General features: G+C 41.5%; 1 protein-coding gene across 2 annotated transcripts in view; it reads right to left on the bottom strand.

Annotated features, from left to right (window-relative positions):
- C8H1orf21 (chromosome 8 C1orf21 homolog) overlaps positions 1–15,912 on the bottom strand; it is a 223,953-nt gene extending 208,041 nt beyond the window's left edge. For both annotated transcript variants that reach the window (XM_063104089.1, XM_063104090.1), the window contains exon 1: positions 15,598–15,912. The gene's annotated coding sequence lies outside the window, so the exon portion shown is untranslated. The remainder of the gene's footprint in view (positions 1–15,597) is intronic.
- Between the last annotated feature and the right edge of the window lie 583 nt (positions 15,913–16,495).

Here is a 16,495-nt window from a genome sequence, read left to right as displayed (position 1 = left end):
CACAATAACTTATTTCTTGCTTCTTGACCCAGACTCTGAAAGCAAATTTCTGTCTTCAGACTTTCATACAACCAATTAAAAAGTTATTGTCACTAAATAAGAAATAAAAAGAGCCAAGTGTTTCACATCTTACAGAAGTTTTTCTCAAGCATAAATTTAATTATTTGAGTTCTGGTCAACCTAATCCTATGTCTGGATTTTTGTTGTCATTTTGTTTCTCTTTTGTTATGAAATAATCACATAATACACGTACACTGAATGTATAAAAGCAAATGAACATCTGAACATCTTGCACCTGCCTACAGAACATCACCTTTGAAGTCTCATGAATGACCTTTCCCAAGCATAAACTATCCTTCACCCCCAGAAGTACTTATTCTCCTGCATTTTATGTTAAACAGTCCCTTGCTTTTCTGAATAGTCGTCCCATAGACGAATCTATCCTTGAACAACATGCTGTTTTAATTCAGCATTTTTTGAACTTTACATAAATGGAATCATACTGTGCTATTCTATCTTGCTTCCCCACTTACCATTATGCTTTTGAATTCATCCCTATTGACACCCACAGTTGCAGATTACTCTCACTACTGTTTCACATGAATGTACCATGATTTCTTTATTCAGTATACCAGGGTACTTCAGAAAGCTCATGGGAAGATTCATATTATCTTTTAATTCTATTTTTCCACAAACTTTTTGAAGTACCCTCAACTGCTGATAGGCATATCGGCTATTTGCAGTCTTTTGCTATTATGAACAGCATTGTTTTGCACTTTCTTGCACATGTCTTAAGAGTTTCTCTAAGGCAGTGTTTATGAGCCTTTTTCACAACCCAGCTTATATAGAAAATGGTAATTAGGTATGGAATCTGAAGTTATTACACAAAACTGCTCCCACTCCAGGCTTGCTACCTACCTGCTCTACTAACTTGCTCTGCTACCCTGAAGGCTAAGGGGATCAGGGCCACAAGGTATTTCAAACTTCCTTCCAAAATCACTGTACCAATTTATACTCTCACCAGCATTGCAAGCATATTCATTCCCTTTGCTTCATGTACTTGCCAAACACTTGATATTGACAGACATGTGCCAATCTAGTAGACATAAAACGGGATCTCACCATGGTTTTAATATTAAAACATATTATACAGCTTCTATGATTAAAACAGTAGGGTACCACAGCATGAAGGGATAGACCAATAAAAGAGAATAGAAAATGCAGAAATACAGCCAATTACTTCTGCAAATTAATTATGTAAGAGGGGCATATCTCAAATCAGGGGGAAAGATATCAGATAGCTATGTGGAAAAAAAGAAAGTAGGATCCGTTCCCCATATCATACATCAAAATAAATTGGCAGATTTAAAGTGTTAATGATAAAACCACTCAAGTTTAAAAGAAAATATGGATGATTTTATAACTGTGCTGTTCAGAATGGTAACCATTATCTACATGTGGCTGCAGGGAACTTGAACTATACCTAGTGTGACTAAAAAACTGAATTTTCAGTTTTATTTAATTTTAATTAATTGAAATTAAAATTGGAAAACTGATACTAAATTCAGTTACTGGAAAATTTTAACCTGGTTCTGTGAATTTACTTTTTTCAACTGTAAATTTTATGAAATCTAATACAGATCCAGTATTTGCAATGAAAATTTAGTGACCAAATTGAGATGTGCTAAAAGTAAAAAAATACACATCAGTTATTGAAAACTTAGCATGAAAAAAGAATGTAAAAATCACACTAATATTTTTAAATACTGACTACTTATTGAAATAATATTTTTGATACATTGGGTTAAATAAAATATATTAAAATTAATTTCACCTGTTTATTTTGCTTTTGGGGATGTAGCTACAAAAAATTTACACGTGTAATTTGTATTATGTTTATTTTTATTGGACAGTGTTGCTCTACAACCTTTTCAAACAACGACTCAAAACCAAGATGTAATAAAGACAGATAAAACGGACTACATCAAAGAAAAATAATTTACATAAAAACATCATAATTAGAGAAAAACAACAAATGATAAACTGAGAAAAAAGTCCCTAATATAAAATAAAGGTAAAAAAGACCCCCAACCCTATAAATATGGGCAAAAAAATAAATAACGAGACAGTTCATTGAAAAAGAAATGAAAATGATCCCTAAACATATAAAAAAGAACTCAAGCTAGCTCATGATAAGAGAGATACAAATTAAAATTACACTAGTGTATCTTTTCTCACCATTTAGACGACAAAGACCCAAAGGTTTTACAACATATCTAGAGGTGAGGCTGTGGGGTAAGAGGCACTCTCACACTTGGCTGGTATGAATGCAAAATAATATGGCACCCACAGAAGGAAATTCGGTAATATCTAGCAAAGCCACAAATGTCTTTTCTCCTTTGTCCTAGTGATCTTACTTCTAGAAATCTATCTTAAAGATAAACTGGCAAGAATATGAACATAAATATTCACAAGGTTGCTCATTGCTGTACTGTTCTTTAAGCCATCCACCTAGTTAATGAAAAATAATGTTTCCATTCAGGCTTTATATCTGATTTGCAAATAAAGCCCCATCAATGAAAGTAAACCACTCCCCACTACAATGTAAGAGTGAAAGAATGCAAACCACCATATATCCAAATGATATATGATAAATTTGGTATACTGACACAATAGAGTTTCTGCAGTTGTAAAACACAATGAGAAATCTCTACATATGGCTCCAGAGTAATCTATGATATATACTGTTAAGTGCAAAAAGCAAGTTACAGAACTACAGTATGCAACCTTTTCTCTGAGGGGAAAGAAATAAAGATATTGGCTTACATTAACAGAAATAAAATGTAAATATGTACACATGTGTATATACATTTATGCATACGTCATACATATGCATACAAAAAACATACACATACACATACATAAGTATATATTCATATTTTAGTAGATATATTCATATCTCAGTAGGAGATAGATATGCATACATGAGGGGGTCTTCAAAAAGTTCATTAAGAAATTTGTATTGTCTTTTAATTCTATTTTTCCATGAACTTTACAAGATATTATTATGAAATATATATGAGTGCTCCCATATATATTTTCTTAACTTGGTCCAGTGAAAAGGCTTATAAATAATGACCCGCCCAGAGGCAATGAGAACCCCTAACACCTCGACTGTGACCTCTGTATACCGTTTACCACTAAAAAGATCTAGAGCAGGAAAAGTATAAGATAATGTCTGAAATATCCTGTTAAAACAGAAAGTAATCAAGTTATCAAAGACTACTATAGTCTCATCAGAAGAATTCAGAAGCCAATTTAAAAAGACTCCCACAGGCCAAAGATAATTTGAGCTTCAAAATAAATAACTCCAAGGGACTGTACACATAAATTGTGTTGAAATCCATGGGTTCATAATGATATTAAAATAACAAACCTTATTGGTCTCCTTCGGAGGATACTAGAAAATCAACCCATTATTTTGAACATTGGGTAAAATAGAGGGAAGAAAACCAAGCTTAATTTTCCTACATAAACTATACCTCAAGGTAGCCAAATAGTTGCTGTGGAGGGATAACAGAATATCACTATTTTACAACCCTTACTGAAATGATAGTGACCATGAATGGTTTTTGAAGAGCATGGGGAAACGTTATAATGGACAGATCAGACTGACAACACCTAAATCCACTGATCAGTCTTAACTTCACAAAGGAAGACACAAGAAAGTATGCCTCCCGATGAGATATAATAGGAAGTATGAAACGCTTCCTACAATGTACTCTTGCCAAATATCTGATCAAGCTCCCAATCTAGCTCAAACTACCAGTTCACAAGAAATACAGGAACAGAGGAATATAGTGATGATGAACACCAAGAATGAAGATGCAATCAGCAAACTACAGAATGCACGGAATCCTATAGGACAAATCCATTTCTTCAGCTAATAAATTGCTAGGGAAGAAAAAAAGAGGAAAAATGAGGAAAGGAAGCCTATAAGTAAAGACAGAGGCATCTCTCAGATATGTTAAATGCAAAAATATAACAAATTTTGGATTCTCAATATAACAAATTCATCATTTTAAAAGAAATTATGAGACAATCAAGGAAATTTGCTTTCTGACTTTTAATTACTTTCATGTTTTTGATATTAAAGAATTATTCTTTAAAATATTTAGGCATGATAACACTATAGTTATGTTAAAAGGGGAAAAAAAGTCCTTATCTTTTAGACAAGGTAATACAATGTCTGTGATTTGCTTAAAAAAGAACAAGTAAATGAGAAAGCAGAGGTCTTCAAAAAGTTCAAAGAAAATGCATATTACAAAAAAACTATGCATGGATTGCAAAATCTTTTTGCACCAAAATAAACTCATACTAACTTGTTACAACGTGTCTGAACAGGATCTCGTTTGAAGCACTAAGAAGGATAAGACACCAGTTTGAAAAAAGCCCCTGTCAGAGCAACATGAATTCTGCTAAAATTGAAGCAAGAACAAACATTAAATTTATAGTGAAACTTGGGTGGAAGAACAGTGAAATCATTAATGCTTTTCAAAATGTTTATGGGGACAATGCCCCAAGAAAATCAGCAGTTCACAAATGAATAACTCATTTTAAGCAGGGACAAGACAATGTTGAAGATGAAGCCCACAGCAGCAAACCATCCACATCAATTTACAAGGAAAAAATTAACCCTGTTCATGCCCTAATTGAAGAGGACCAATGATTAAAAGCAGAAATAGTAGCCAACACCATAGACATCTCAATTGGTTCAGCTTACACAATTCTGACTGAAAGATTAAAGTTGAGCAGACTTTCTGCTCCATGGGTGCCAAAACTGTTGCACCCAGATCAGCTGCAGACAAGAGAAAAGTTTTCAATGGAAATTTTAAACAAGTAGGATCAAAATCCTTAAGTATTTCTTTGAAAAATTGTAACAGGAGATGAAACATGGCTTTACCAGTACAATCCTGAAGACAAAGCACAATCAAAGCCATGGTTATCAAGAGGTAGAAGTGGTCAGTCAAAGCAAAAGCAGACTGGTAAGAGCAAAGGTCATGGAAACAGTTTTTTGGGATGCTCAAGGCATTTTGCTTGTTGCCTTTTGGAGGGCCAAGAACAATAACATCTGCTTATTATGACTGTTGTGAGAAAGTTAGCCATAACTTCATCAGAAAAACAGCCAAGAAAGCTACACCAGAGAGTCCTTCTCCACCAGAGAGTCCTTCTCCACCATGACAATACTCTTGCTCATCAAACAAGGGAAATTTGCAAGAGTTTCAAGGGAAAATCACCAGGCATTCACTTTACAGTCCTGACTTGACTCCTTCTGATTTCTTTCTGTTTCATATCTTTAAAAAAATCTTTAAAGGGCACCTATTTTCCTTCAGTTAATAATGTAAAGAAGACTGCATTGACATGGTTAAATTCCCAAGACCTTAGTTTAAGGATGAACTAAATGGGTGGTATCATCAGTTACAAAAGTACCTTGAACTTGACAGAGCTTATGTTATGAAATAAAGTTTTTATCTTTATTTTTATCTTTAAATTCCATTTTTCCATAAACTTTTTGAAGTCCTCTTGTATGTGTGTTGTGGGGGAAGCAGTTTTGAGAAAATGGAACTGTCCAGGAGTTGATGATTAAAAGTCTAACTTTAGGTCAGAAAACTGAATTTCAGTCTTAGCACCACCATTCATTAGCTACAAGATCTTGGTCAAGGTCCTAAACATGCTAAGCCTCAGTTCTTCCTTACCTATAAAGTAAAGGTAATAGTAGTAGGTTCCTCATAGAGTTGTGCAAACATTAAAGAAAATAATGCAAGCAATATACTCACCACAGTACCTGGGCACAGAGTAAGCACTCAATACATGTTAGATTTTATTATTACTATTGTCAACTACTGCCATTGTTATTCAAGATCATGAATCTACAGTTAAGAGGTGGTGGAACTGGTATAGAATCTGTTGAATCCAAAGCCCACGTTCTTCCCACTACATTATGATGCCTCCCCCACTTCTACCTCTCAGTGGAGACTGAGAACAAGTAAAAATCATACTCTGCAATATGCCTCCCTACTTATACTACAAACCTTTAGTGACATTGCTTCTCAGTCTTCACTTCTGGAATCAGACAATTAGCTATTCTTTGTTACAATGTTGTAACGTAATGTGTCATTTGTGTAGATGGCTATTCACCTGGTGGAATGTAAATACCCGTGTACTTTATCCCCTTATAAATCAGTATGCACACTCATAAATTCACAATGATTAAACACTGTACTGTTTCATCATCCTCTCCAAACATGGCTCCGAATTTTTACTACCTCAGGTGCTGACATAAATTATAAAAGGCTAAACTGAGATTCCAAACCTACGACACCAGCAAAATGATAAAATATCAAATGTTGCATGCAGCATAAGTTAATATAAGATTACATGTTACATAGCCATACAGAGTTTTTTAGCAGTGAGGAAACACCTTGATATCCTCCCATATGGAAAATATTTCCACCTCTATTTAATAAAGAGTCATTGCAAATCCTGAGAAGACCCCTGCAGTATTATTTGACTTCTTCATGCAACAATTCTGACCACGTGCCACTGCTTGATCCTCCCTCCTTCCCCTCTGGCAGACACCATGCTTGCCTGGCTCTCCTGCCTCTTAGAGACTTTGTGCTTTTCAGTCTCCTTCACCATCCGTTTCCATCACACCTCTCACAAAATAGAGTTCCCCAGAACTCACTGTTCAGTTTTTTCTTCTCATACTTTCCTCGGGCAATCTCATGCCAAACTATTGTAGTTTCAACTACCTAATTTACAAAAACCCTCTTTCATTCATTCATTCATCCATTCAACCAATATGTGCTGGACCCCTGTTGTGCGGTAGGTGTCCTTTTGATACAAGGGATTAAATATAGATATAGTCTTCTCATGGACTTTACAGTTGGGCAGGGGTTGGTATTATTGTTAACCACAGAATCACAAAAATGAATGTGCAATTATAATATTGGGAAGTGCATGTAGGTGAGGAGGTGCTTGGTACACTAAGAGGGCAGAATACAGGGATTTGACCTCATTATGGAAATCAGGAAATGATTCCCAGAGAAAACAAGGACTGAGCCGAGATCATAATTCTACACCAAACCTCTCTACTGAATTCCAAACTAGAATTCCAGTGACCTATTAAATATTTCCATCTAAGCATATTGCACCTAAAACTTAACATACTTCAAACTGAGTTAATTATCCTTCCTCCTGGATTCTCCATCTCAGTGAGTATGATCCATTCAGAAATTTTGCAATTTTCTTTACCCCTTCATCACTCTGTACGCCAAATTTGTCACTGAGTCCTACCAATTCTGCTTCCTAAATCCTTCTGTCTGTTCCTTTTTCCATTTTCAGCTCTCAGCAACTCCTGTCAAGTCGGTACTAGAGTTCACTTGCTGGGACACGTCTCTGGCCCTCTCCAGTCTCTTACCCACTCATTAAAGAACAAATTATCATGCAAATTACAACTCTTCCATCTTTACAGTTTTTCAATGCCTCTCAATGCTCATATTTTGGGTAATAAATCCAAACTCTTTAGCACAACCTGTAAGACTCTGCATAGTTTGTCAGCCTCACCTCCCATCACTCTCCATCCCATGTGGAGAGTCCAGCCACACTGATCCACATCCATGTGGCTCCACATCATTGTGTGTCTTCTGCCTGAAACATCCTATTCATCTTCCATCTGCCCCAATCCCCTTTATTTCCAAATGCCAGTCTGTGAACTGGTCTATGAGTCCACAGTGAAATGAGAAGAATGAAAAGTGAGTGAACCAGTGTTAGTCCTCTAACATTTTTGGAAATGTAAGCAGTGCCCTAGAGGACTCCCGTGTAGCCTTCAAGTGTCAGTCCACATACTTCCCACTCTGTGATGCCTTCTATGACTTCTCAGTGTTGGGGAACTATATTATTTATTGTCTGAACTGGGACCTTTTTGAGAGTAAAAGGGATGCTATTATTAACTATGTTGGACAGTGGGAATAAATGAGGACTGTCCCAGGGAAACCAGGATGCACTGTCCCACTACTTTTAGACAGAGTTGGGCGTTTTCCTGTCTTCACTTCCAAAGCACCTTTGCCTATTCACCACATATCATGTGTTCACATGTTAATTTCCCTGATGGTCTGAGAACTCCGCAAAAGTAGGGCCAGGCCTTTTTATCTCTATATCTCTGGCATCCTTCCAGTGCCAGGCAATAAGATGACACAAAGTGTCATCAACAAAAGTAAATGTTTGTTTAATAAATTATCTGAGTGAATAAGAAATATTAGATGCCTTAACCTTGGCCAATGAAGGAATTTAAAATTTTCCATTATCTTTTCTCATTCCTTGCTCCCTTTTAAAACTCTCTTTAACCAAATTTCCTAATTTTGCTGAAGAGAATTTTAAAAGGGAGAAAGTTCTTCATAGAGAGAAATTTCAAGCCTCAGATCCATGACCAGCTATCAATCAACCACTAGCTACTTATTCAGTACAATCTACTGCTAAGGCCCAGTGGATGTGGCAGAAGAGCTTACATTTGGCTGGGGGGAAAAGTACATAAATGAAAATCAAAACTAATAATGAAATAAAATAAACCTAAAATGAGTGTTACAGGAGCTCATGGAAGGTAAGGGAGCAACGACTCTTTTTATGGTCAAAAAAATGCTCCTTTGAGGAGGTGAGATTTGAATTGAAACTTGAAAAATGGCCTGGATTTCTAGAGAAACAGCAGAATGGAGGATGTCCCAAGGCAAAGCAGGGGTGGGTGTTTGTATCTACACTGTCATGGATTCCTGGCACAGAAACCAGAACATCTGAATTTTTGGCAAATACTAAACAACTCAGAGAGGTTCCTGGATCCTCACTTCCTTTACCAAAACAGTAACTGCCTGAGACATATATGTTGCTTATTCCTGTATAGCCTTTTCATTACAAGAACTGTTAAAAAATTATCTTAGGAAAATTGCTTCTGGCAGAACTTTCAGAAGGAACTGCTGAAGTCACCCCTTGGCATGTATTAACTGTGTCTTTGAGACGTTCTCTACAAATCATAGCCCGGTGGCCTGCAGCATCTCCTTACTCTACACCTGGCTTTTCCATCTTCTCATGAAAGAAATCCTAGTGTTAATACCGGGGGAACATTACACTGAAAACAACCATTGAAGATCTTCCTGTTGACTTTGAGATTCAGGGAGAAGCTGTTAGGAGTGGCTGTGATATATGATGCATCTCCTGGGGTGTCAAGAGTGCTTCACTTACCACTTATACCTGTGATAATGGGCATGAGAAACACCCCCACACTCAAGTGAAAACTATCAACTTCTCGTTCTCCTTTTCCTACCCAGCGAAGTCATCAAGTGAAGTGGAATATGTCCTCACACATGGTTTAGCAATGACCTGAAACTACTGCAGTATGCACCCCACTCAAATAAAGTAGAGATTCATCAAAGAAAGGGAATTCATACTTAAGAACCATCATCTCCCTGCTCTGCTTTAAAGCACGTTCTTCCAAAAGCCCTAAAGCACTCAGGATATTGCATCACTAGTGTTGGATCTACTTTTGAAGTACAGTTTTCTGAAAAGACCAATCCAAATTTGTATGTAATGAGTCAACGGGATATGTTTTTCTAGTGCTCGTCCTCGTTTTACTACTTTTTTTTTTCTCACTAACCCTACTGATAGGGCCAACACATGCTATAAACTTATAGGGGAGACCCATAGTGGTATATCTTAGCTAAAGGATCTTTGCCAGGCATAAATGTGTCCCGTGAGCTTATAAAATTTTCATGGAGAGCAGTAAAACCACAACAAATGAGAAAAAAAGTTGGTTCAAGTTACAGTAATATTTAATAAACCAACATTTATTTCACCAAAGGAGGAAAAAAAGGTAATGAAGATGAAATTAAACAAAGCATTCTCCTTCTGTGATTAGCAAGTAGAGTCTGGGGATAAAAAAGCCTTTCAATGGTGCTATTATGAAAATCTCTGAAATGCTTTGCAAGATTTGTTGTCCAAATCTTTAAAAGTAACAATAATCATCAAGATATCTCCTTTATCTGTTACCCAGTGGGAGATGTAGTTGCTAAGTGAAGAAGCACAGTACTTCAGCTATTGTTAAATGGCTTAAGAGCCTTCAAAAGTGAACAATTTGACATAGTGAAAACCAAGTGAAAAACAAAGGAAGAAAGATCCTTAAGCTTGGGGGTGCTCTAATTCCATTTTTCTACACGTATAAATGTAGAAAGTGTGGTATAAAGTATGTGGATGCCAGTTCATGAACGCTATTAACACATCTGCTGAGATGGCGGGAGCCAGTGAAACAGGCAGAGGCAGGCATGTGCTGGAAGATCTAAAGGCCTGATGGAGAGAAGGGGGTGGGAGAAATAAGCGAGCAGGTATGGGGCGAAGTAGGACAGCGGAAGGGGCCCTGAGGGCAGAGGGAGAAGCTGGGCTGGAAGCAGGAAGTTTACTGTTGGGCAGACAGGTGGGAGAGATAGTGGATCTGGAGATATGGTTAAAATGCTTGAGGGCCGGGCTGTGGCTCACTGTGGAGAGTGCGGCGCTGGCAGCGCCCGAGGCCGTGGGTTCAGATCCTATATAGGGATGGCCGGTGCGCTCACCGGCTGAGTGCGGTGCAGATGACACCAAGCTGAGGGTTACGTTCCCCTTACCGGTCACAAAAAAAAAAAAAAAAAAAAAAAATGCTTGAAAAGCTCATTCGGACACAAAAAACTGAAGTCTTGCAGGCAAAAGTAAGGTGGGGGGATAAGTAGCAGGAGTGTCTATGAAAGAAAATCAATGAGACAGAAAAACATAAAAAAGCTTCAGAAGGGACAGGAAGGTGAAAGAGATATTTGGCAAAGGAGAAGTCAGAGGTAAAAGGCAGCCCAAAACAGAGAACAGATTTAGGGGAGGGCCACAGGGTGCTAAGCCTGAGTGAGCTCAGTGCACCAACTAGGTCTCAACTTTCCCCTTTTTAAGCTATTTTGGAGGGAGTAGCAGCCAGTCTTATAAATCAAGAGATGGAGCTACTTGAGCTTCCCCAGGACTGCTCCACCACTCCTTGATCCAGGCACATTCTCAGAGAGATCCCAGCATGGAAAACTCTGATTGCTATGGCTGCAGCCAAATGCCAAATGAGACAGGGTGCATGAAAGGACTTTGAAACCTCGAAGGCACGCTATAAACATGAGCACTGTTATTCACTGAGCCCCTCAGATAAATAAGATGATAACCACAGCTTTAACCAGGAGGGAAGAAACAGCTGTCAAATATAGAAATTATATATATTCCAAATCAAGACGCCCCTAACTAGAAATTCCAGTCATTTGAGAGGCCATCATGCTTGGAATGTTCACTTTCCTGTCAAATATGTTTCAACATTTAAAAATCCTCCCTGCACAGTACAGAGCTGTTAATAATGTACAGATTTATTAAAACTTAAGTCTGCGTCTAATGTATTTCTCCGAGGTTTTGACACATTACAGATCGTAACCAATTAGGTTAATTCCATTCAATTCAATCACTCGCAGTGACTTCCAAGTGCAATGCTGGCTGCTATGGGGGTGGCTGAGATGAGCAGATCAGCCCCGCCTTCCAGCAGCTTGGCCAATTAATATTCTCAGTTTCCCTTCCAGATTGGGGAAGCTGCATCTCCTTTCACCAGTGTAGGGGGAAGCAATCTTTATATTACGTGACTAGCCTACATCCTAGGAAATACATTTTCTAGCAACATATTTAACAAAAACGTATAAAGGAACTTAATACCTGGTGACTGCAGAGGCTGTTGTGTGTGCATTTCTATGTTTATCCTAGCCCAGTTTACATCCAACCACTCCTGTCATAATTGCATAACCACAGCATGTCATGTTGTTTCTTGTTTCAACTGTAACTCATAAAATTAAACTTCAGAACTGAGACAGTCAAGCTAAACAACTGCCTACTTTAAAAATATGTATATGTATAATTTACATGCCACTTCAGATAAGCTCTTGAATTATGATCTCTGGAAGCAAAACTGTCACCATTTTTCAAAATACAGTTTCATTGTCTCAATTCTTTCTGCACACAAGCCCTATTCCTGTTTTCACAGTTTTCTAAGCAGTATCTCTAGCATTCTATTACAATCTATTTCTCATGTTTTATCAAGAACCTAATTAAGCATAACTTTTACTTTTCCCATGCTACGGAACTTCTAAAATCGAAGCTCAAAGAAGGACCATGAAATGGCCAAAAATGCACTTGTTTGCTAAAAACATATTAATGAAAGTATCTTTACAAAGTAAAGTTGCAAAAGAAAAAAAAGGTCAGTGAAACACCTGAATTCCCACCATGAACACTGTGCTAGGTCCTCACCCCTGTATTATTTCATGTTTCCCTCCCTTCATCTTGGGAGGGGGCTTTACTACACCCATTTCCAAAACAGTATTTTTAAAGAGATGTATATTTTCATGAAACTAAGACTGATCCATTCAATATCTGAGCGAGTTCCTATCTACTAGACATGTATAAGTTGATTTACAAAGTCAATATGTTCCTGAAAATTTGGAGACAAATCAACTTATAAATAAACTACTTTCACATAAATGTGCATTATGAGATCAGATCTGCCATGTCTTCACTTCTGATAGAAAATCAGGAAGGTGCTACTCAGAGGGCTTGCTGGAGCGCTGCAGTCCATTCACGTGTACATACCCAACCCTAACAACTCTCGGATGAGTTTGGATTTCATCAGACCCATGAGGAGGTCCAGAATTAAACAGTTTAAGCCACTTAAACCAGTGATGCCAACACTCTGAGATGTGGGTAAAACAGCAGCAGGGAAAACACGTACATGACACACAAAGCAAAGTCCTCCCCGCCCCACCTTATGTCTGGTTCTAATAAGCTAGAGAAAGGTCATAAGACAATGAGGTTTGACCAATTTCTCTATTAACTGGCATTCTCCTTCTACAAGTAGAACGAGAAGGAAACTTCAAAGGATGCAGAACTCCACGACCTGTGTACTTAAATGTGTGAGCCTCAAAAGGTGCCTCACATGGCTGCAAGTTGCACTGAGAAGTTCAAAATGAAGCTGGTAATGCTTATCACACGTAGGACCCTCTGTGAATAGTCTCCTGCCCTAAGGGCGATGCTAGTCCCAGCACTGGTTTAATGCCTTGACACTCCCTCCCCCAGCCTTTGGTGTCTCCCTCTCTGACAAAAAATATCCAGAAGAAGGGAGCCACTGAGTGCCTGGAGCAAGCCACTTGGGATGTAACATTCAAAGCTTGCCTGGTCACAAATCCAACACAGTGCAGAGGCACCATCAACCTGGAAATGATACTCATAACGGTGCAAACCATCTTCCTCCTGGTAGGGCTTTTGAATCAGTGACAGCAAATAGTACCAATTAATGGGCAAGCTCCTGATGTGTACTATGTCATTCTTTAAGAAGCTCAAACCACTTCAAACAGTGGCCTATCAATTTTCAGAACTCCATGTTAAACGATAAAGTGAGATGGGCAAGGGAGGTATATATTACTAGCCAAGAAAACATATCATCAGTTCTCTCGACTCAGAATGAACCGGAATCAGCTGGGAAGAAGGAAGCTACAACCTTGGGGTCCTTCTAGGACAAACATTTAACATTGGAAGATGTGAGACCTCTCTGCCACCCAAGGCCATTTTTCGTGGGAAATATGCTCCAGTTGAGATAATGCTAGACAACAGAAGCACCCCGCCCCTTCTCAGGCATCCATCCGTCCAAGGGCTGGGTGTGTTTGTCTTTGTTGCTTTCCTTAGTCGCCCTCCAGAGCTGTTCTCTGGACTCAGTTTGCACAGCAGGAAACATTAAAGGAAATTATATTTCAATGCTGCATTTGTGATCTGTGAAGTCCTAGTCCTAGCATTGGTTTAATGCCTATGAATACTCACAGTTGTCCTATCACTGGCACTTCCTGTTTTATAAGCAGCAAAACAAAAATAGGTGATCAAGTCCAAATTAATGTCCATGTCTGACCAATTACATTGCCAAACAGCCAACACAGAACATGTTCTACTGATCTTACAACCCAGCTCCAGAAGCATAAAAAAGGGGAGAAAACCCCCAAAGTCAGCATCTTGGACTTACAAAACCTTTCAGAAACATCACCTTCCCCCCTAACAGAGCTGAGGTATCCCAGGCCCACGCTGCCCATGCTTTTTTTCTATCCTGGTACATCTCAATTTTACCAAACCGAAAGGTCATTCTCATTAGGTAAAAGTGGGCCCATTCCCTTGAATAGAGAGGTGTTCATTGCATGTGTCTGCGTAATGAACTTGTCATTTCCCTAAACAGTCTGTACAGTCGCCTTAAAAAAAAAAAGTACTACATGGAATCTATGGTGTGTCAGCCTCCTCTCAACGTCTGAGGCAGAGTATGTGTGTGTCTTACTGAGGCCTGGGTGATCAGGAGGTATCGCTTTCAGAGTTGCTTCAATAACTGAACTTATGGCTGTCTTCCAGCCACACACCACATAAGCACTATCTATTTTAAAACAGTTTTCCTAACCCGCATGTGATGGAAGATATCTCATAGGTCGTTAACTTCCTCTTGGAAACCAATCACTTCTCTCTCAAACTCTTGCCATCTCTCAAGATTCATGCGTGTTTGTGTGTGTACATTTTCATCCTTGGCCATGCAACTCTGGGAGCAAAGAAAGCCACCCCAAATTTTACCAACATGTCTGAGCCATTCAAAGCTTTAGAAGAGGAATGAATGGGTGACGAGAGCCCTTAAGCCCAGGGATTTCTCTCACACAAACAGTAACTGGGGAAAAAAACAATCCCTCCGTAGGAGGGGGCAGGGTGGATGATAGCAGAAGGACATTAACCAGCAGACCAGAGGCAGCTGTGGCAGCAGCACTTCACGAACTGCCTGCAGAGGGGAGTGAAATCTGTTCCGTGTACAATAACCAAGCACCTCCGGCTGCCTTGCATGGCACGAATATTAAATACACCGAGGAAGGCAAACAGACGCACCGAAACAACCCACCCCCAAAGGTCAAAACTTCAGAAATCCCGGAGATCACACCACCCTCGCAAACACATCAATCAGTCGGAGCGGGAGAAGGGACCTGCAGACTTAGCCAAGGATTCTCAATTTTCTTTTTTCTTTCAAGCTGCGGCTTGCAAAGTACAGTGGCTACATGCAAAGCTAGAGAGGAGCAGGAAGGCTGAGGGCGGCGGGGGGTGCGGGTGGGAAGGGAGGGGTGTCTCACACCAGCCACCCAGGCCTCGATGTGACGAAAGTCGTCAGCAGCCCCAACCGCATCCCAGCCTTCCTCACCCTGGCAAGCGGGCGCCCCCTGCGGCACCCCCACCCCAGCTTCCGTCCCTTGCAGCAGCCCCACCAGCCCCAAACCAGCGGCAGCCCCGGCCCGGGCCCCGCGCACGCAGCGCCACGACCGCGGCTCCCATTCCTTCCGCGCGGCAGACACCCCGCAGGCCTCCCTCCCTGCCCGCCCGGGGTGCCGGGGAGCCGGGCTCCGGGGGGCTGCGCCGCCAGCTCCCCCCGCCCCAGAGCAGGCGACGGCTCGCGCTTACCTTGGGCGCTCGCGGGGGGGCTGAAGGTGGCGAGCCTCCCGCCCCCCGCCCTCTCCTCCTCGCTTTTCTCTTCCTCCCTCCTCCTCCTCCTCCTCCTCCTCCCCACAGGGTGTCCGCGGCTCCCCCTCCTCCCTGCTGCTGGGAGTAGAAGCCGAACCCCCCGAGGCCGGGCCCGCGTGCGTGCGAGAGGGGGGCGGCGGCGCGCGGCCAGCTCTCCAGTAACTGAGCGCGGCGCGCGGCTCCCAACTAAAGTGTGAAGAAGCCGCGCCACGGAGCGTCCCCGCGGGAGTGGGCAGGGAGCGAGCGAGGGAGGGGACCGGGAGGAGGGAGGCAGGGACGGAGGGAGGGGCTCGAGGGGAGGGAGCAGCCAGACACTCCCCAACCGCCAGTCCCTCCCCGCGCCCGGCTCCCGCGCGCGTCTCGCTCCCCTCCCCGGGGGAGGGGCCTGCAGAGGCCGCTGGGGCGTCGCGCACCGGGGAGGAAGGGCCGGGCGAGCGGGCTCGGGGGCAGCCGGGGCTGCAGGGAGGGAAGGAGGGTGTGCGTGTGCGCGCGCGCGTGTGTGTGCGCGTGTGTGTATGTGTGTGCGCGTGCGTGTGTGTGCGCGTGTGAGTATGTGTGTGCTTTTGCGCGCGAGCGTGTGTATGTGCGTGTGTGTGCGCGCGCGCTCCGGCCGCTTGGCTAGCGGGAGGGACCCCGGCGGGAAGACTGTGTCCCGTTCGGCCTTCCCGGTGGGTGTCTGAGGCGGCGGCGCGGGAGCACCAGGGCTGCTCTGGAGCTCTGCGGGAGATCTGGGCCCAGCCACGGGGCCGTGCCTGCCGGAGGCCGATGGAGGGAAAGCCGGGCATCCTCCGCTCGCCGCGCCGCCCCTCCCCTGCCAGGCCCCGGCCCGCCACGGAAC

Source organism: Cynocephalus volans, chromosome 8 (assembly GCF_027409185.1).
Source record: "Cynocephalus volans isolate mCynVol1 chromosome 8, mCynVol1.pri, whole genome shotgun sequence".
Lineage (NCBI taxonomy): Eukaryota > Metazoa > Chordata > Mammalia > Dermoptera > Cynocephalidae > Cynocephalus > Cynocephalus volans.
This window is presented reverse-complemented; position numbering and strand designations above follow the sequence as displayed.